Source organism: Oenanthe melanoleuca, chromosome 6 (assembly GCF_029582105.1).
Source record: "Oenanthe melanoleuca isolate GR-GAL-2019-014 chromosome 6, OMel1.0, whole genome shotgun sequence".
Lineage (NCBI taxonomy): Eukaryota > Metazoa > Chordata > Aves > Passeriformes > Muscicapidae > Oenanthe > Oenanthe melanoleuca.
Window position 1 is genome coordinate 11,856,822 of NC_079340.1, and position 20,622 is coordinate 11,877,443.

The 20,622-nt window shown below is 39.8% G+C and overlaps 1 protein-coding gene across 8 annotated transcripts in view; it reads right to left on the reverse strand.

Annotated features, from left to right (window-relative positions):
* Positions 1-20,622, reverse strand: part of ZMIZ1 (zinc finger MIZ-type containing 1) — a 335,675-nt gene that overhangs the window by 278,156 nt on the left and 36,897 nt on the right. For 6 of the 8 annotated variants that reach the window (XM_056494322.1, XM_056494317.1, XM_056494320.1 and 3 more), the window contains exon 2: positions 7,181-7,314. The exons of the other annotated variants lie outside the window; for them this stretch is intronic. The gene's annotated coding sequence lies outside the window, so the exon portion shown is untranslated. The remainder of the gene's footprint in view (positions 1-7,180; positions 7,315-20,622) is intronic. 8 annotated transcript variants of the gene reach the window in all.

A 20,622-nucleotide genomic window follows, 5' to 3' on the forward strand; every position in this document is an offset into this window, starting at 1 on the left:
CCTTTTGAGAGTTTCCCTCTATAGCAGCATTCTGCGTTTCAGGGATTCAACCTTTCAACTGAAGCATGAGAGATCGCTTATACTGCCGAACCGGTGGAGCTGCCAGCCTCCCCTTTGTTGCACAAGGATTTACACTTGAATGGCGCTGGGAAGCAGAGTCTTTTAAGGGAAGGCTGGTGGGGGGAAGACAATTTCCTTGCCAGCATCCTATTCGCAAATCACAAATCTACCAGTTCAGCTTCTCCAGTTCACAGGAACGTTATCGAACTGCTAGTTTATAAGTTAAATGTGAGGTGACTTTTATGAATCAATTGCTAAGTTTAGCTTACTTCAACAACAATATACCCAATCACAAGAGAAGTTCATTTCGAGCCTAGATGTGGGCACATTCAGTCCAATGTAAATGACATCATTACCTTAATATATGACTCACTTATGTATTTCCTATTATAGCCTTGCATTGCCATGCACATCATAGTCCATCCAAGGCTTCTACAGCTTTTCAAGAGAGACACCGGGGAGCACCACAATGGCACAGACCACATCAGAAAATCATGTGAAACAAAAGTATGCAAGCCTGCTCCAGTTCAACAGTGGCACGCTGGCTTTGGCCCTCTACTTAATCATATGCACAAGCAGCACCAGCCTGGTGCATTTCTGTTCTTCAGCTGCAAATCGGTAGATAATTACTTATTGGTTTCAGGCTATGTTAGCAGTTACCAAGCAGTATCATATTGCTGCCTTTCAAACAGCAGCACTCTGGGTAAATCCACAGAGTTTTTGTTTGTCTGCTTGCCTGCTTGGAAGCATAAAGCCTGCTATCTCCAAAGAAAAATAACAGCATCCGAAGTTTGAAAATTGGCAAATGCTAATCTGGCATAGAAAAAGATCTGTAAGGAACATTCCTTCTGGTTTTAAAATGTTACACCTGCTTCTGATTAGATTCTATTTCCTGAATTCTGAATTGGCCACATGCTGAAACGCACAGGCAGCACAGTCTGCAGAGTGCAGCAAGAAAAAGGCTAGCACAATCCAGAGCTGGTGGCAAACCACAGTCCCCATGAAAACCACATGTGCCAGAGACCAAATATTTTGCATTTTGCTTACTGCTAATAAAGCTGCTTCACTTCATTAAAAGCAGCTTATCATTTTATCTACTCGCTCTGATTAATTAGCCCCTAGTTAAAATGAATGAGCACTTGATTCGAGGATTCTATTAATGTGACACTGGTGAACCACCACTTGCATACTTCTTCCATCCTTCTCCTTTTACTCTCCATCCTCTCTACACCCAGTGTCTTATTAGGCCATTCAGACTGACATTCCAAGAACCCTCTGAGGATACCAAAACACTTTTAAGACAGAGGTCAGTAAGGAAATGTCCCACAGTCCAAAATTCTTCCAAGGCTCAGTTTTCCTGTTGGAATATACAGATGTATGTAATCTACTTCTCACTGTAATTATGATCACAAGCTTGGAAAGAAACAGCTTGGAAAGAAGAAAGAGACAGGGAAACAGACTGCATTGCTGGGAACAGGGGCAAAACAACAGTACCTTTAATACATTCAGCTTATTTGTCCTTCCAGAATAAAATAATTTAACATGAAGCACAAACAGCAGTCAGTTCCATCAAAAACCCGACTTTCTTAGAGAGTGAAGAACTTTCTCCCAAGCCAAATACCATGTGCTGTATATGCATAAAGACAGCTTCTGCTACAGTATATGCCTACAGATTTCACAGTTGCATATGGCCGCCAAAATCTCAACTCCTAGCAGCAAAAAACGTATGTCACCATTATTTAGCCAAGCATCTGAAGACTGAAATACATCCTAGCTGCTCATTTTGCTGGGAAACAGTGCTTTGCTTCATATACCTAATCTTCTTGTCTAATCAACTGATTTTATTATGACTGTCAGAAATACCCAAATGTATTTGGGAAGCTTTAAAAAACAAATACAGAAAACTCAAAGCTACACACCTTCCCTTTTCCTTCTTCAAAATGTTAAGCATCTGCTCGTTCACAACAATGCCCAGCAGAAGACTGACAAATCATTAGGCCTAAAACTGCAACAAATCCATATTTTGAGGGAGGAATGGAAGGAAAGAAGGTGAGGAGAAGGGGAAATAAAACTTCCTGGGTCATTCTAACATTTAGATCTAATTTCCTGTTTAATCAAGGATAGTAAGTAGAATAGTAAGGAAGTGACTGGAAACTTTCTATTTATGCTACAAGCAATTTAAGAGATCTCTTTCAAGAGAATAGCTTGGTTAGGGTATGAACTGCAGACTATAAGCACAAGCTTGAAATTCAGCCAGACAAGGCTGTATGTGAGAAGGCACCAAAGCAAGATCTGGTTTACATCACCCAGCAGGGCAGTCACTGACCATGAGTCACTGATGCACTTTATCTGGCTTTTAAGGCCATCAGCACCAGATAAAAATGTTTTAGGACACATTTTACAAAGCACTTCACAGAGTAAGTTTACCTGGCCAGTTCAAATCTGCATAGAATTTTCTAGACAAAATTTCTTTGTGGCAAGGCTTTCAAGATGAAATATCTTCTGTCCTGCAGCTGGCAGATAAGATATTTAGTGCAGCTCTCTACTGTAATGACTGGGCTAACTGAACAGGAGTCTTCCCGTGGGTTAAGCCCAAAAGGGATGAGACAGGATGAATAATTTCTGCTACCACAGCCTGGGCTGCAAGTAGTACCCAGTCCTCACAATATCCTAGGCAGCACCACATAAAACCATGTGTATGACAAAAACAGTAGAAGAGACAAAAAATCCTGGAAAACATGATTTTGAAATATCAACTCATGATTTTGGATTCATACTTTAAAATACTTGGTCTAGGAATTAAAAATCCTGCTGGTTTGGCTTCTTATTAATTTTTCTTGAAACTTAAAAATAATTCACATGCATGTGAATTGTGTACCTGAAAAGATGGAGCAATATGCAACTAGATGTGTCATTCCCTAGCAGAAGAGAACAGTTTATCAGTTCTAATGAAATACAATGACAATGAGGAAATGCCCAAAACCTTATGGACAACTGAGGCAGGCAGACCAGAACTGCTGAAACTGAAGGAAAGCCAGGCATCCCAGAGTTACTCTGCTAACACTAACCACTGGAAGGTTTAATGAGGGACAACAAATGGTCACTGCCATAGCCACAGTACAGGGCAGGGGGCACACACCACAGGACAGCACCTTCTAGCCCTCCATACACACACAGATGCCCCAAGACAAGCCCTGGCAGTGTTCTCACCTCATCTCCCCAAAACTCTACTCACTCATGTCTGTGGACCTGTCAAATTTGCCCTCAGAGAAGGGCTGACTCAGACAACTGAAAATAGTAGAAAATTCAAAATTATGGTTCTTACTGCAGCTTTAACCTATCTTCCAGTGCCTAGATACACTAAATTTTCATTCTGCTTATTGCTTTTTAGACCTTGTCTATGAAAAAAGAGATGTATAAACAAGTTAATTTTAGCTCTGAACTCTCCCATACATGTACACTTAAAACCACCAAAGATATTTAAACTATCTTTCTGGAGGTACAAAATAAGCATTTCGCTTTCTAAAATCTACATGGTGAACATATTCTAAACATAAAAATTACCTGAAAAATGCACAGCTGGAATGGAAGTTATTTTTCCTTCTCCAATCAAGTTTATGAGATTAAGTCATCTCCATATCAGAAAAAAGAATTAATACCTGTAACATTCATGAAATGAAACTCTGAAAAAAATCAAAGGTTTTACTAAAAAGCAAGGGAGGGCAGGCTTATTGTTAAGTTAATGAAGTACTTAAAGACCTTAAGCAGTGGCAAAGTCCTGATTTAAAGTGGGAGATGGTTAAGGCTTTGCAAATTGAGAACTCTGGAAGAACCTGTCATCCTTTCCTAAGGTGAAATACAGCTTTGACAAGCACATCATTTTACTGAATACAGTTATTGAATGAGAAATCCTAACCCCAAAGATCTCAAAGGATTTGAGGGAGAAAAAAATCCAAGATCTGAAACAAATATCTTGTTGAAATGCTCTACAATTGCTCAAGAGCTGTGAACACGATTTATATATGAAAAGAAAAATATGAACAATTAGGGCAAACTTCTGACTGACAGCTAAGTTATTACAGACATGGTGTTTAACATACAGTGTCGCCCACCTGAAATGTAAGCTAGCAGCAGTATCACCTTTCCTTTGGAGATGGCTCAGGTTGATACAAATAAAAAAGGAAAATGGGGAAATGATGAGGGAAATAAAAGTTCTTTTAAAAAAATCAGTTCAAAATTGTCATTCCAGATGCACTGATACAAAACATAACTTCTGAAAAAGTCTGAATGGAGGTAGGGTTCCTCTTAATAAACAAAAAAAGCCTGAAAATTATCTTTGCCCAAATTTATTCAAGACGAACAGGCAGAGAAATGTACAGCACTAAAGGTAAAAAACAAAACACAGCAAACTGTGGCCCACTGGACAGCCTGATCTTTAGTTGCCTTGTCTCTGCTCTCTCTCTCCTTTCTGACCTCCCTTTCAAACTAAGGAGTATATTTTCCTTATCCTCCACTTCTCCTGAACCTGCTCTAGTCCAACACATGGGCAAGAATTTCCTCTTGGTTTGGTTCTCAAATTTCACTGTCACATCCAGAGCTTTCCACCCTGAGGACTACAGTCTGCATGACTGCATTTGATAATACAGACTCTGCTGCTTAAATACCGTACATTTGCAGACACTCAAAGCACGTTTTACAAAGGTACCAGAAAGGGCTTTAGCAACATTCACTTCCTGGGCGTGCAAGCCTGCAGCAGCTGGGAGGGACCCTGTCCAACATGGGACAGTTTCCCTCTCCTCACTGGGATGGAAAGCAGCACTCAGAGACAAGACCTTAGTTTTGGAGCCCTTCCCAAGCCACGGCTTCAGAGGAACGATCTGTCCCACATGTTGCAACTCAGGAAGCATGTGCAGGAAAAGGAGGAGGGCAGCAGCAGGCAGGGATTCCCCTCCAAATTTCCAGCGCTGTGCAAGAGGGACAAACAGATATATCCAGGCAGAGAGAAACAGCAGCAGGCTGTGCACAGACTCTCAGCTGATCCTATTGAACTGAGCAGTGGCACTTGGCTCCACTGCTCATCACTGCATATGACATAAGCTAGGAGGGAGACAATAACAAGAAGCAATGCCCAAAATCCTGCAAAACAGCCCTAGAGCTTGTGCTTCCCTCAGCCCCCAACCCAGGGAGTTTGAAGGCATTCAGAGACAGCACAAAAACTCAGCTGGAGCTACGAATCCTTATAGAATCTGTTCCCCACACGTGCAGCTCAGCCAAGCCTCCCACATCTCAGTGTGCCCCAAAATTTTGTGTTTCAAAGGAATTTTAGAGCCTTTGCTTGTTTGGGAGAAAACAGGTTCAGAAGCCACAAGGCAGCTCCTGCAGGCTCCTCTCAGCATGCCACAGCATCAGTGGCAGAGGCAATGCCTGCCTGCAGCAGCACAGGCAGCTGCATTCTTTAGTCTGGCACCAAGGAGGAAAGCTATCATCCATTTCTAAGTCAGATTCAGGGAAGCAGCTGGGGACCAGCGATTGCCATTCCTGAAGTGCATGAAGAGGAGTGTAACCAGCCTTTCCATAGTAACCAAGATTAGCGGCCTTGAGTCTGACACTCCTCCTGCATTAAAAGATAGGAGACAAAGAGAGAGACAGGTAATTACACAGAAGGAGCCCTGGGGAAATTGCAAACTCCTTGAGAACCCTTTAGCTGGTCTGTATGTTTCTCCTTGTCTCTGCTTCAGCTGAAGGTCCCCAAGAAACATTTGCCCATTAGATCATTAGCTTTATTGCAGACAGTAGCCAGACAGCTGGTAGAGGCTGTTCAATAAAGACTTAGCTTGCCTCTGCACTGGCAAGAGTGAGATGGAGAATGAGAAAAAGAACATCCCAAGGCACATTACCTGTCTGGAGCTTATCCTTGATATTTTAGTGCACCTAGTCAGTGTGAGGGGTCTGACAAATGAACTCTGACAAATCTTGCTGGGGCAATTTAAGCCATTATTGCTTCTCACTGTCTTTCAAAACCCATGAAAAATGTTAGCACCACCAAGCAATCCAGCAGGAAAACTTGTATCATGCACTGGCCTCTCCAATTCAGAACCTAGCAAGTTAGCATAAAGCCCTTCTCAGTGCTGGATTAAGTTAAAATGTCAATTCTGAACCAGAATGGCTGAGGTCTAGACAGAAGATATTGCCTCCACTACAAAGAGCATTAACAGCTATCACAAAGATGGAAGAGGAAATGACATATCAAAGCACTGCAGCTCATAAGCAAATACAAATCTTTAATAATAAAATACATATGCAATTTGTCTAGCAACAAACTTGAGTCTACTCATGCAGCTCACAATGCTCTATGAATCAGAACTAATTTTTTGGACTTCATATATCCCTGACACATAAACCGAATGTCTTGCAGTAAAAAGACGGACATGGATTTTCCCATCACTAGATAACATGGATTTTCCCATCACTAGATAACTACAAAATTAAATTCCTCTCACACACCACATTTTGCACTTCTGCCCAAAACTGAAGAAAGTCTGGAGAGTTAAAGACTTGCCATGTGTTTCACCATTCAGAACTAGAGGTAGGCTTCCAGATAGTTCCTGCCTTATCTGTCAGTGATACAACCCATCACAAAACCATGGCAGATGCCAGAGAAGACATCAGGTTTAAAAAACTAACCAAACAACAACCAAACCAATCTATATTTGCCTGATCAGATGTACATGTGTGATAATAGTAAAAGGAGCACTTTGAGATATGACTCTTCAACTTGTCTTCTCCAGACCTAACACTCCGTCTTCCCATCTAAACTGATATTCAGGCAAAGATTTACTTAAACAATCTGCAATACAAGAGTTTTACTTTTTTTCCTCTGCAAGCATTTAAAATATATCTCATCTTCTAGATTTTCTCAAGGGACAGTATCCTACCCGTAGTAGTAGAGCAAGAAGTGTGCAAAGCTTCTCTTTGCATTCCTGTATTAAAAGGCCAACCCACATGAACCAGAAGCTTGGCCAAACTCCATGTAGACAAACTTCTTCTGCCATCACCTGCCCTTTCAGAAGGAGCAGAGCAGGCAAGACACCTTGAAAAGCAGATAGCAATTACCCCTTACCTTTCTGAAGAGGCCGCCGCCAATTAGCACATTCCTGGAGCTTCTGAATCAGGCAAGAAGAAGAAAGGAGGGAAGGGGGGAAAAAAAAAAAAGGGAGGAGGGAGCTGTTTTCTTCCTCAGCACAACAGTATTTCCTGAGGGGAAGAGAAAGAAAAAGTAGAAAAAAAGGAAATAAGCACTCGCTTTCATGATTTTTTTTAGTGATTATAACTCTTGCTTGACACAGCTAATGTGCCACTACTTCTGCAGTTCCAAAATACCAATTTAGGGTTTCCTGTATTTTCTCCATTGTCACCTTATCAAAATAGGGAATATGAATGTCAAGTCAACCACTACTAAGGAAAGTAAAGAGAATCCTGTCAGAATGGGATAAAGCCCCACACCAGAATGAGTTAAAGTCCAATTCAAAAATATTCTTGAGCATTTATTCTATTAAGTAAACATGCTTCAGCCAAGCTCACACCCACTTCTGTAAAAATTCAAATGAGCCACATTTACTATCAAAATAGTTGGCAAAAGGCAAATTCCAACATGCATACTGAACATACAGGTATATGCCGACATTCAAGTGCTTATGCACTCTGCTCTGAGAGGATCATACCTACAATTATGAGGTATTTGCAACTAATCATAAATTCTGTTTCTTTTTAAGACAACTTCTCTTTTTCTTAAGACAATCTATTCCAGCTATATAAAATCTTTCAGTTCAGCAAGAATGAATATTTCTGTGGGGTTTTTCAAAACAGAATGAAGGGAGAGGGATCGAAAAAAAACTAAAAAAACCTTTTGACTAAAGGTACCACTTAGAAATCGAGCTTCACTCCCATAAAACCACAATTCCTCACCTCAGACCATCTCTCTCTCCTTGCCCTACTCCTAACATGACTTTAGAGAAACTTACAGACACAGAGATTTAATGAGCCCCTCCCTACCTCCAGTACCTGCCTCTGATGAAAGGCAGGAAAATCAACTGGAAAATTATTTTAAAGTGTGCATGCAAGACATTAACATCTTTGAGGAAATGGCAATCAAGGTTTTCCACAGGGAATGAACAAAGGGAAACACGTCCAGTCTGCTCTCCATCACACTTTGTTGGCTTACATTCATACAGAAAAACTCTACCCTTTTCTGTCCCATGGAAAATCTGAACACAAGTTCTCAAAAATAAGGAAAAAAAATTCTGTGCTACCTTACGTTTCCACACACACTTCTGCCATCCCTCAAAACAACAATTAACCCATCTGCTAACAGCCCACAGATCCTAGTCTCCCGGAAGAGATTTTAAATAAGGGGCCCCAGTAGATAGGAAACAACATAAAAGGCAGCATTCTATCACAGCATCTCCCTCAAAGCCACCACGTCTGTCCAATTCTAAATGGCCACAGTTCCTGCATTTCTCCAGGGGACAAAAGCTCTCTTTTTCTCTCCTCCTGTCAGCAAGACTTAAAGCTGCAAGAGTAATTCTGTCCAGATTCCCCTCTAGATAGGCAATGATTTAAAGAATTCATGAAGTAACAGTGGCAGTGTAAATAAACAATGAAAAACTAAATAAAGATCACAGCAGACAACACACAGAAAATGTGCACTACGGAGAGAAAGAACAAGCTCAGTGATTCGAAACCTCTTCTGCCTCGTTATGTGCGCCCATAAATAGGCACAGCAATAATCTAACAATGCGAAAGAATGGATCCTGACACAAAAATGTAACTGCTCAAAAACCTGCCTCCTCAGCCTTCTGCCTGCAGGCAAACCATCCCACAGTGTTTAATTTCACTTTCTCGACGTCTTACACCCCTCATCAGTTGCATTTCTGCTTTCTGTCGGCTTTCACCATCTTGTACTAATTGATGCAAAGCAACTTAAGCCGAAACCTGGAGAACTCAAATCCTTTTTTTTTTTTTTTTTTTTTCTTTTAAAAAAAGGAAAACAGTGCTACAGCCCTCACTGTGGGGATAGGAGAAGAAATGACCCTTAGTGAATTGCTCCTGACACGTGTACATCCCGAGGCTATGTGCAAATCAATACTTACTGAGCAGCTCAGCACAGATCAGGTTGCAAAATGCAAGAAAAAAAGAAATTGTATCACCCCCTCAAACATGCACTAGTTTTGTATCCCTAAATCAAATGAATAATTTGCTTTTCTTTTTCATTATCAAATCAAAAGAATGCTTTTGACAGCATTTTTCTCCTGCTAAGACATCCTCCTCCCCCCAGATCTCCAGTAAAGTCTGTTAAGAACTGAAATACTGGTTATATTCAAAGTGCTTAAAATCTTTGCACTTCCATCCTATTACTAGTAGGAGAAATTATTTAAAACAGACATGGAAGATTTCAAAAAAGCATATTTTTAAATCAAACATAAAATCAAGAGGTGGCAAAAAAGAAGTCTGAGTGCAAAAAACCAAAGTATTTTAACAACATTCTCAGGGAGACAGAAATCTGTCTCAAGCACCATTTAGAGATATAGGTTTGACTCAACACCACTTGCTCCAAAGAAGGTGAGTCTGGTCTGTTCTCAAATCCTCAGGCAAGAAAAAAAAAAAATAAAGTGAGATAACGCATTACCCGAAAGTCAAATTCTAAGTGGAGAAACCGTGCAAAATGACTTACAATTCCAAAAGACTTGACTAAATTTCTGGCAGGGCCAGAGATAATTCGTATGAAAAAAATGTCAAAATGTTTTGGGTATCCAGGCACTACAGGAAGGAAACAAACAGAAAACTGGGAAACACTGTATCAAAACCCAACAAATCCTTGACATCAACATTAGACAAATGACTGGGCATATGTTGAGTCAAACACCCTCAAGATGGTGTGTGAGTCAATTCTTGCAATGAATTTAGCAGAGCTGCTTTCCTACATTAAGCTTAATAAAAATAATCCTCAATCATTCCAGCCAGATCTGGGTTCTCATTAAATCTCACATGATGTGTGCCCATTCTGGACCTGAGCTGGAGATTTTAACATGGAGCAGGGATAGTGGAATGTCATTTTGACTGATCTTTTTTGAATGATGATGCCAGATTTATTCTTCCTTTGTTGCTGCACAACAAAGGTAGTGTTTTTTCCAGGCATTACTACCCAAATGCAGCCCAATTCCTATAGAAAAATGCAAAAGTTCTGCAGGACATTTGCAGGTTCTAGGTCTTAAGTGATACAGAGACTTTTTACATTTAGAAAATAAAATTTTGAGAAAGTAATGCCCCTCACTTCCAATCTGCACTGCATGACTGGCAAAGAGCTTGCTGCCCTTATCATGTGTGACCCCCATGTGGAGCCCCATCAGCTCTTGTACACAACCAACCTGGGTGAATTTCTGGTTTATTGCATTTTCTAGCTCTATGATAGCTATTAATTTCATAACACTGAGGAATTAGATCAGAGCACTGCTGTATGCAACAGAACCCTCCCCAAACCTTGTCCATAACATAAGGCAACTCAGGGTTTAAACAAAGGTGGGCAACATCAACACCTCTTAAAATTTACAAAGAAAACCAAACAGTGCTCACAAGGTTCTTCAATCTACATTTATCTAGCAGCTACTTTTCTTCAGGCAAATTATATGTACAATTCAGAGTGTACTAATAGATATAGGTCAAGTTTACATCACAGCAAAAAGTTCTTTTCTTTTCCTGTTGATTTTCAACCTTTTGATCTAGGCAAGGTAATAAAACAACTATTTCCTTAACATGTATTGAGGGAAGTAGCAATCTCCATTTCTTATTGCAAAAAAACAAACAAACAAGCTAAGGAAAAAAAAAAATAAAAAAAAGACTAAAATTACCTACTCTTAAATAGCATGGTGAAACTGAACAAAAACACTCAGCCTTGGGTTTTGAAGCCAGGAATCTCTCCTGCTTCTGAAACAGGTTCTTTCTCCAAGCTATTTTCTAGTATCTACAGTTGGCACAGAACCAGTATGAAATAGAACTTGCATGTTTCATTTCATGTAACATTTCATGAAAACACAACATAACATTTACCTACAGCAACATAAACAGAACAAGCTAGAAATCAGCAAATTCTCATTTATTTTAGTATGAATTAAAAGCATATCTCTATTATCCACACATATGTGTGTGTGCATGTCTCATACATAGAACAGAGAAAGATTTCCACCACAAACACCTGTACTGGAGACATGTGTGAAGAAAGAAGCTTCTTCAAACATAAATAAGTACTATTTTCCCAGAACTGTATCTGCACAAAGACAGGAAGCTCTTCTAAAAGCTCTTCTCAAGTATCTATTACAAAAAGCCAAGAAAAAGTAACCAAAACATTGTTCCAGAAGCACAGACAAAGCATAAAAACATGGAAAGAGTCAATGAAAACACAGATCTCCCAATTAAATTTTCCTTTCATTTGCCTTAGTCAACTCATGAGATCCAGCATCAACAGATGTCTAAATAAAAGACTAGATTTTACTTACATGAAATATATTTCCTAAACAAGCAGTGTAATTTTATTAATTTGAACAACCTTTAATGCAAATGTCAAATGTATTTTATTTCTATATCTTTATATAGAGGTGTTGAAACAATTGTTTCCTATGGCTTTAATGTTACAGCTATATGTATTTTCCTACTTAATCCTGAAAAAAGCTCTTCCCAAAATGACATTTGTCCATGTGAAAAATCTGAGCTTTCTGAAGCACTATTCACATGGATGCATTTAGATAATATGCCTATTCAGGCATATCAACCTCTCTATGACACTTACATTGCAATGACCCCACCAAAAACAAAAAAAATATTTAATTTTCTCTTAACCACCTAAAAAGGTACATACCAAGCACAAGTTCAGATTTATACCCCTTATTTTATATGCAAAGCCTTGAGGACTAAACTCAGTGCATCAAAGCACAATGAGAGATGCTCATCACTGGAAACATTTTGTATTTTTCTATCTTATTCTTAATTAAAAAGAAGACACACTTCATGTTGGAAATAGGTATTTTTTTAAGCTTGAATCATTTAGCCTGTTAAACCCAAGCCTGTAATATGGGTGTCACTTCTTAAAAACATACAGTAAATGCATTAAATTATTGATAGTCATTAAACAGGAAAAAAAAATTTAAACAGCTCTCAGCTTTTATCAATCATTAATGCAGTTTCCACTTGCACATCTCACTGGGTTGCTATCGTATAGCACAGAGCAAAGAGTACAAATCCTGAAGGCATGAATTCATTTTCTCTTGATGCAGAGTAAAAATATTCTTGGCAGCACGAGAGAGGCTAAAACATGAAGCAGAATGGTTGAAAGGAGGCCTCTGTATTTTGCAGTAAACAGGTAGCAATAGGAGAGAGCAGCAATTTGAGGCACCAAAGCCCATCCCTTCCCCTATAAGGGCCAGTGACAATGTCATCAATCACCTCCAACACCGGGCAGCAGTTACAGCCAGCTCGACAGTCTTTACAAATTTGGTCCCTATTTGAAATACATGTTAATTCAATGGCATATGGGGAAAACAAGGAGCATTGAGGTGAATAGTAAAGCATCCAGCAACTTGTGCAGGATGAAGATTTCACCCCAAGCTGCTCACCGGCTCGTGAGCCAGTAAAGCTGATCATGTACAGAAAACCCTAACTTGTCACACTGACAGCCTGAGCCCAGAAAAATGACAGACTGGGATAGTCTCTTGAAGCTATTGTGAACCTTCACTGGGGCAAGTTATAACTAGACCTAATGCTTTCAGCAGGTCCAGATGACTCACGTCAATAGAGGGAATCTGGAGACAGATGCCAGCTGGTGGCACCTTGCCTGGCTGCAACAGGCCAGGTACCAGCAAAGAGATTTTCATCAACACCCCATTTTTCGCCATCTTATGCATGGATTGAAAACCTGTCTTACAAGAGCTGCTCTCTTACCTTTCATCCCTGGCAATTTATTGAAATTCACTACTTTAAAATGCAACAAAGGGAGAGCACAATCCACAGTGACAAGTCAGGTATGATTGCAGCATGCAAGGACTGACCTGATGTACCTCTACAGCAGCAACTGTAGGTCAGCCATAACCATACAAATATCAATGCAAAATACACAAACCCCAGCTCTGGCTAGATATTCAGACAGTGAAACCTTAGCCCTGCAGCAGGTCTGCTACTGGAACCCAAATTAATTTGTTTTAAACTACCTTGTGTCTGTTTAAATGAGCTGTAATAATAGCTCTGAAGCAAAGTGCAGACACATCCAAAAGCTAAACACAATGCTGAGGACTGCTCAAGAAATGTGTGCCCATACCCAGAGCCCACTTAGAAACTACTAGCAGGAAAAACTTGTCACAATCCAAATGTTCCACTCCCAACAATGGCTTCAATCCCTTCAAAAAACCATTTCTGTCCACACAGAAAAAAAATGGATGTTAGAGATTAGGAAAAAGTACAAAAAGAATCATTGTCTGTAACCAAAACCTAAGTCTATGGAGGTTAGTATTTTTTCCTGAAAACGATTCAAGAATGCACTGAGTCGAGCAACTAGATAATGCCAAATGTTGATACAAAAGCAGCCAGGAAAAGCTGCAGTCACTGGAAAACATTTTCTAGCCTGGCTGTTTACAGGCAACTATGTTATAAAATACAAAAATATTTATTTCCAACCATCATTAGTGACAATCTACATAAATGTTAAAGAAAAATAGTCAATTAAAACATACATGTTATTACACTGAGTCCCAGGGAAGGTAGTACAGTATTTAAAGTGGTACTATTACACCACTGAATTGATTTCATCATATATCAACAAACTAAGTAATTCACAATGAATTTCAATATAATATTAATCCTTATCTATATACAGAACTGTAAGAGTAATAGCCCATTAGTATTATTAATGCAGCACACAACCACTAGCAGCTCTCACACTGGTCCAGGAGCCAGTATCAAGCTCAGAGAGATGCCCACTTATCCTTCAGGCCACAAGCAGTGTACCACCATGCTACCTGCCAAGATGAGGAAAATGGAAATCATTGACAGGAGATGCTTGGGCAGCTCCCCAGCTGCCTGCATGAAGCTGCTGCTGCAGCTGAAGGAAGCACAGGATGAGTATCCAGCTTTGCCAGGCCTCTGAGGTGAGATAAGGAAAAGGGTCTGGTCTAGGTGGGTGTTTGTGTGCATGCAGAAGTATTCACTGCTTGAAATGCATCCTTCTTGAAATATCTTTCTTTTTTTCTTTCTTGTTTTTTTTAAGACCACTCAAGTTCCTGTCTCCTCCCTACACCCCACTGAGAATGCTCATTGCAAGCAGCTACAAGTGCTGTTAAGTTTTGTCTGGCCAGTAAAGCACATTAGCCTTCCAATGGAGTATCTGGAATTTTTATTTTGAAGCCACAAGCTGAATCTCTAGCTAAGAGATGTGGTTCCCTACATTTCCTCTTCCTAACCAGTGCAAGGCTTGTATATGACAACATAAGCAAAGGCTACAAAATAAACTCAAATCCCCAAATAGAAGTCTCATGACAGCTGCAGCTAAGTCTAATGAAAAGCAGCTCTGAACTAATAGTTACAGCCTTTCAAAATCTCCTCACTATTTGTAAGGAATACATTATCAGAGAAGAGAGATGCACCTTTAGTACAGAATTGCATGTTTAACTGAACCATCACAAATCCACACTCAAGGCTTAACTATTTGACTTCCAATAGTTACAGATACAGGGCCTTTCTGTACTGGATAGTTGATACAGCAGTCTGTGCATACTCACCACCTGCCCCTCTTTGTTTCAATAAACTGATTCCATTATAAAAGTCATTTAAAATAACAAAGCCAAACAACTGTCAAACTACCACTAATATGAGCCTCCAAACAGGTTTCCATTTCATAAATCATTTTGGTGATCTAGTTTCACACCACCCCAGGGAAAGTTACACGCGTAACAGAGAAAATTCACTTTCAATATGCAGAGATCATTTGGCAACCATATCACTGCTAGTAAAGACCTGTGCAGTGGCACCATGATTTCAACTCGCTGCATATGCAGGACAGGAGAGCTCTTTAAACCAAATGCATTAGCTCTAGGCTTGCAAAACCATCAAAAGACAACCAGTTCTGCTTCAGCTGCTTGGTCGTCTACTCCTCCTGGAACCAGCACACAGCAGGCATGAGCATTAAGGTAACAGAGCATTAGTGGTGGGTACTAACTTGTCACCTTGCCAGGAAAGTGATTTCAATAATTTCCAAAAGATTTGCTAATGACCCCTAGGTTTCAGTTAATGAACCCAAAAGTTCAGAGACCTCAAATATGGAAGACATTCCTCTGTTAGTTGAAAAGTTTTCATGTCTCCTGTTCAAAGACAGTGCTAGGAACATCATTATTATTATTATTATGCACACTACACATTTTTTCAGGTACTTATTACATTAATACTTCCTATTATTTTGTAACAATAACCTACTTTTAAACTACCTCTAATATTTTCTTTGCATCTTAATAAAATGAATTCTCTTACTCTGTTCACAAGTTCTGATGTTTCCTTCCTTTATCACAGACTTCTGCTACCAGTGATCAGTGGATAAGACTGAGTATTAGTCTCCCAGAGGAGGAAAAAAAAAATTAAATCAGTGACCCATGATCTGGGTGTGTCTACTTCTAGCACATTTCTTTGTCCTGAAGCTCATATAGTCACAAATAGCCCTTAGTCAATACTTTTCTTCTGAAAATTCATCCAAGAGTTAATTTCTCATTACAAGAAATTTGGCCTCAGGAATTTAATCAGCAACCAAATCAGAGGAGCAAAACAACTGTCTCCAAAGGACTCTTTACAAGGATAATCTCCTGAATGAAACTCTTATTACTGACAATTCTGATGCTCCTAAAACAAAAGTATAGCTGGAGTATATGGATGCCTGATACAGTATGATACAATTCATGACTTAATACTATATATTTCTCCTGCTCCAAGATCAGAGCTTTTCCATAGCCCATATTTCCCATGTGAATTATTTCCTTCTCTCATCAAATAATCTGAAATACTTTCAAATTGAATAAAAGTAAGTTGAGCAAGAAGTATTTACTAACTGGTTATCTGAAACTATCAATTGAAGCAAGTATTTTCATAATAATCATAGTTACAGTTAACGTGAAATGCAGAACCAGAATTCCTATGAAAAGGCTCCAGCTGAACTTGTGAATAATAACAAAAATGCAGTAGTCAAGAGAGGACATTCAGGATTGAGGAAAGAGGTAACTGACAGAGCAGCCAGATGCCAAAATGACCAACAGGTAAACAAATGTCTTTCAGCCAGAGGCCCCAAGTCTGCAAACAGCACCATGGCAGGAATCACTTGACTTTCCTAGGCTTTGTACAAGCCAGTTAGCAAAAACAAGGTGCACATGGCTGATCCTGCATCTCCCCTTTGGCTGATCCTTACTTTCACATGTCAGCAGCAATATCTTAGAAATATCACCTGTAGTTTATATTCTATAAGAATTTCAAGTAACACAGACCAGAATCACTGCATTTCCCTGAAACGTGCACACAAAATCTCTGGCTATTTTCAGTGGCACCACCTGCTCCCTGCTTCCCCAGCCAGTGTCCCTGTGCACTTGCTATGCAGCATCTCACACTACCACAAACATCTTGAGCAGCTGGGACAGGAACAGTTGATGGGTTTGTCACCAACATCTTGGAGACCAGTTTAGAGCACAAAATGTAAAAGCTTCATTAGCTACAGGTCCTCTGTTTATGCTGTGTGTCAAGAGCTGAGTCAGTAGAGAATGTTTAGACAGGAAGAGATGGGGAAATTTTTCAACACTACCTATGTGGTTTAGAAGGCTCAATCTCATTGTGGATTGCTTAGATGTATTGAAAAACTACATCTGGCTTTTCCTTGTTATTCTCTTTTACTCTAAAATTTATGCACAAATATCACTTGTCAATAGGGCATTAAGAAGTGAAGAAAAGCTGTAATTTTTACCAGTCAGACTGTGAGAGAATTTCCCATCACACTGTAGCCTGCATGCAAAGCTTCTCAGCAACTTGTTCCACGACAATGGATTTGCAAAGCAAGAACTGAGGGGATTATTTGATTCAGCATCTAGTCAAGTGGCCAATTCCTTCAGCAATCAATACTAATCAGCAAGCTAAAGCCTTGTAAGAAAAATCAGACAGAATCTGAATCCTTCCTGCTGCAGCAAGCAGGGCTCTGCGGCCTTATGGTCCAACACAGGCACCTCCTCAGCCACTGCAATTCTGAAAAAAGAGTTTTACCTGGGGTTCAAAATATACCCCATGCTTCTTCCCAAATGTCAAAACACAAAAGCTCACCTTTTCAATGAAATTCTGAAAATAAAAATACATACATACAACTTGGGTCTAATATCATCTGTTTATTACTTTGCACTTCAGCTGTGAAGGAAAGACTTTAAAATGAGCACAGAGGACCTGGGGAAAAGAGCAATACATTTTTGAGCAAAACACATGCCACCTTCACACACACAATTTCTACATTAATAACATCAGGAATTCTGCTTTTTCCTATTATTCATATATTTCAGGAGGAGTTTTTAAGAGATACGAATGACATAGCTATGACAATATGCATGGGGAAAGCTGAGTGTCAAAACTTTAATAAGAACTTAAAAAAATCCCAGCACCTTTCAGTCCTTAGGAAAACAAAACAAACAAACAAAAACCACCCAAACAAAAATCCCTCACAAAAGGGATTTAGGCTAGGTTTTCAAATGCCCCTTCTGTCTAGTTAAAGCCCATGTTTCATGCACTTCTATTTCCTTTGATAACATACTAAAACACAAGCCTTCAGATCATCAAGCAAACCTCTGGCAGCTGTTAGGGCCCCATATTTAAGTTGTGTTTTAACAAACCTGTGAGCCCTTACTCATCTGTCTTTAAAAAGCAGAAAGTACACAAGTCTGTTTTCCCCTCCATCATATGGTCACTTCAAATCCCACTGCAATTACTCAGTAATCCTTGGCAGGGCTGTATGAAAATGACCGAAGCTACATTCAAAGAGAATGAATTGGCAGGCAAGCCGTGGGGACTAGGTGGAGGGGGAGCTGGGAACACATTGTTTCCAGGAGTGCCACACACTTGGACGACAGGGCAGAAACCAGACAATGCAAGGATCTGGGAGAACAGAATGGCTTGTCTGTGTTTATCAGGGACAGCTTGCTTGGACAACAGGAAGCATAATGACTTCAAGCTGTAAGAGTAGCCAGAATCAAAAGGAAAAGTACTGGGGTTTGGGATTCCTAGAAAACAGCTGAAGAAAAGGAGTGACTTGTAGCTGTGGACTGTTCTGTAGCAATAAGTCTGGCAATGAGGAACAGCTGGGCAAATCTGAAACAAAAATACCAGCTTTCCCAGAAATTCACCTTCAGACTCAGCAGAGTTTGACACACCAGCAAAACCTGGATTTTTGCATTTCAAGTAAAGCTTTAAGAACAATTCAGACATGTGTTTAAGTTACTCTGAAAAACATATGACCAGATGCTGTGTGCTGAGCCTCTGCTAATCTGCCAGCACCCAATGCTCAGTTCTGTGCCCTACTCTTCATTCACCAAAACTACACAAATTGCTCCCTGCAGACAAATCATTTTTTCCACGGCCCTTTTAAGACTGCAAACAAGTAAATACAAATGTGTATACATTACAGATACATTCACATTTCTAGAAGTTTAACATATAGCTATATTTTGTACCTATTTACATGCACTTGCTATATAAATTCACACTTCTTTATGCAGAATAAAAGCTCAACATTTTAGAAATGACCAAGTTAATTTTTGCACTAGGCAATGGTGATTAAAACCTGAATATTTCATAGTAGTGAATCACACTGCCAAGTCTCTAGAGACCAGAGCAATTTGAATTGGCATAAATGAATGTTTCCCAGTCTTCTGCTGATTCTGTAATGAGTTATCTTCCAGCCCTGCCAATCATTTCTCGGAAGGCAGCCCCACTCTCCAGCTCTTTAGCTTTATTCACCACTCACAGGTGCTGGGAAGGCTGTGTTTGCTTCCTCAAGTGCAACTGCTGCTGTCTCACAGCAGCAGCTTGTCTACACTTTGGCCCTTTTGTCAAAGCCATCCATGCACATCCTCAGCATTTTCATGACCCTTGTCTACACAGAGCCCATTCTCCCATCAGCTTTTATCTTCCCAAACCACCAAATAAAATAACTTCTAGATCAGCAGTGATGGAAAAAGAATGCAAACAAAGCAGTTGCAGTCCCTGTACCCACATTTAAACTGGCTGCCCTCTAGACACAGACCACGAGCCTTTTCATGCCAGCAGCTCTGCCAAAGAAGTCTCTGGAAGCCTTCTGATCTCAAATGGCAACAGATTCCCCTGATGATACAGGTTTAACCTCATGAGAAGACAGGAAAGGAGCTGCTACACACAGGTAAGAGCTGATGAGCAACAGGTAATGGCTGGAGCTGTGCCACATTTGGGTTACACCAGCTTTTCCTTTTCTTTTGAAGGTACAAATGGGTTCACACATTCAAGTTTCTTTTTGAGTTTACTGTGCAATTACCTGAACTACAACCAAAACTCTGCCAAAAAAACAGAGTTGCAGGGAATTGTACGGACTTGCCTGAATGGCACAAGAACATTCTGGCAAACGTGGATATAGTTTTGCTTGGGGGGTTTTAAACAAGTACACTTGCAGATAACTAAAATGCATAGGAGGTTAAACTGGAGACTACTGAACTCAGGCAGCTTTTTCCTCCAGAAACTGACATGACATTGCCGATCTGCTCTATGGTGATACACTAATTCTACAGTTAATAAAGCCAAAAGTTTTGTTTCTATGTTAACACACACCAGACAAATTTTGCTGACACCTAGGCTTTAACTTTTTTTTTAATCTCCCACAGGTCCTCAGCCTCCAGTTCTAGCAGAACACATTACTTGTACCTTAAAATGACCTTGTTTAGGAGAGTATTCAAATTGCTGACACAACACGCTGCTTCAAGCTGGCATCCTCCCTCCTACTGCCATCAGTGCATTTTTATTACCACACAGCTGTTATTTTTTTGTGTTTTAGCTTTGTATTTGGCCATTTCTTAAGGCCTTCAGGCACAAAATCCAAGGTTCAAAGACTACAGGGCAAAGAACCCAAACAGTGGTGAAAAGCACAGAAATGTATTGATTTACTAAGATGTAACAGGTGTCATCACATTGTGAATATAGTGTATTCCCCAGTATGTATGAACCTGAGTGTATGCATATTCCAGTATGCTGGCTCCAATGGTTAAAATAAAAAGAATGAAAAATAAGAGGTCTTTTCACACATTTTAACAACACCAATGCCAGACTGTAAAATCACTATATTGAGTAAATGGGTTATCATCAAGTTAAGTTTTTGTTCTGGAATGGAGAAACAAGAAAAAGGGGAAGTTGCAATGGAAATTTCTAGAAGTAATAACCTAGTAATAGAAAGTCAACAATATTTTAATTTGTGCCAGCTCCCATCCCCCCAAATGC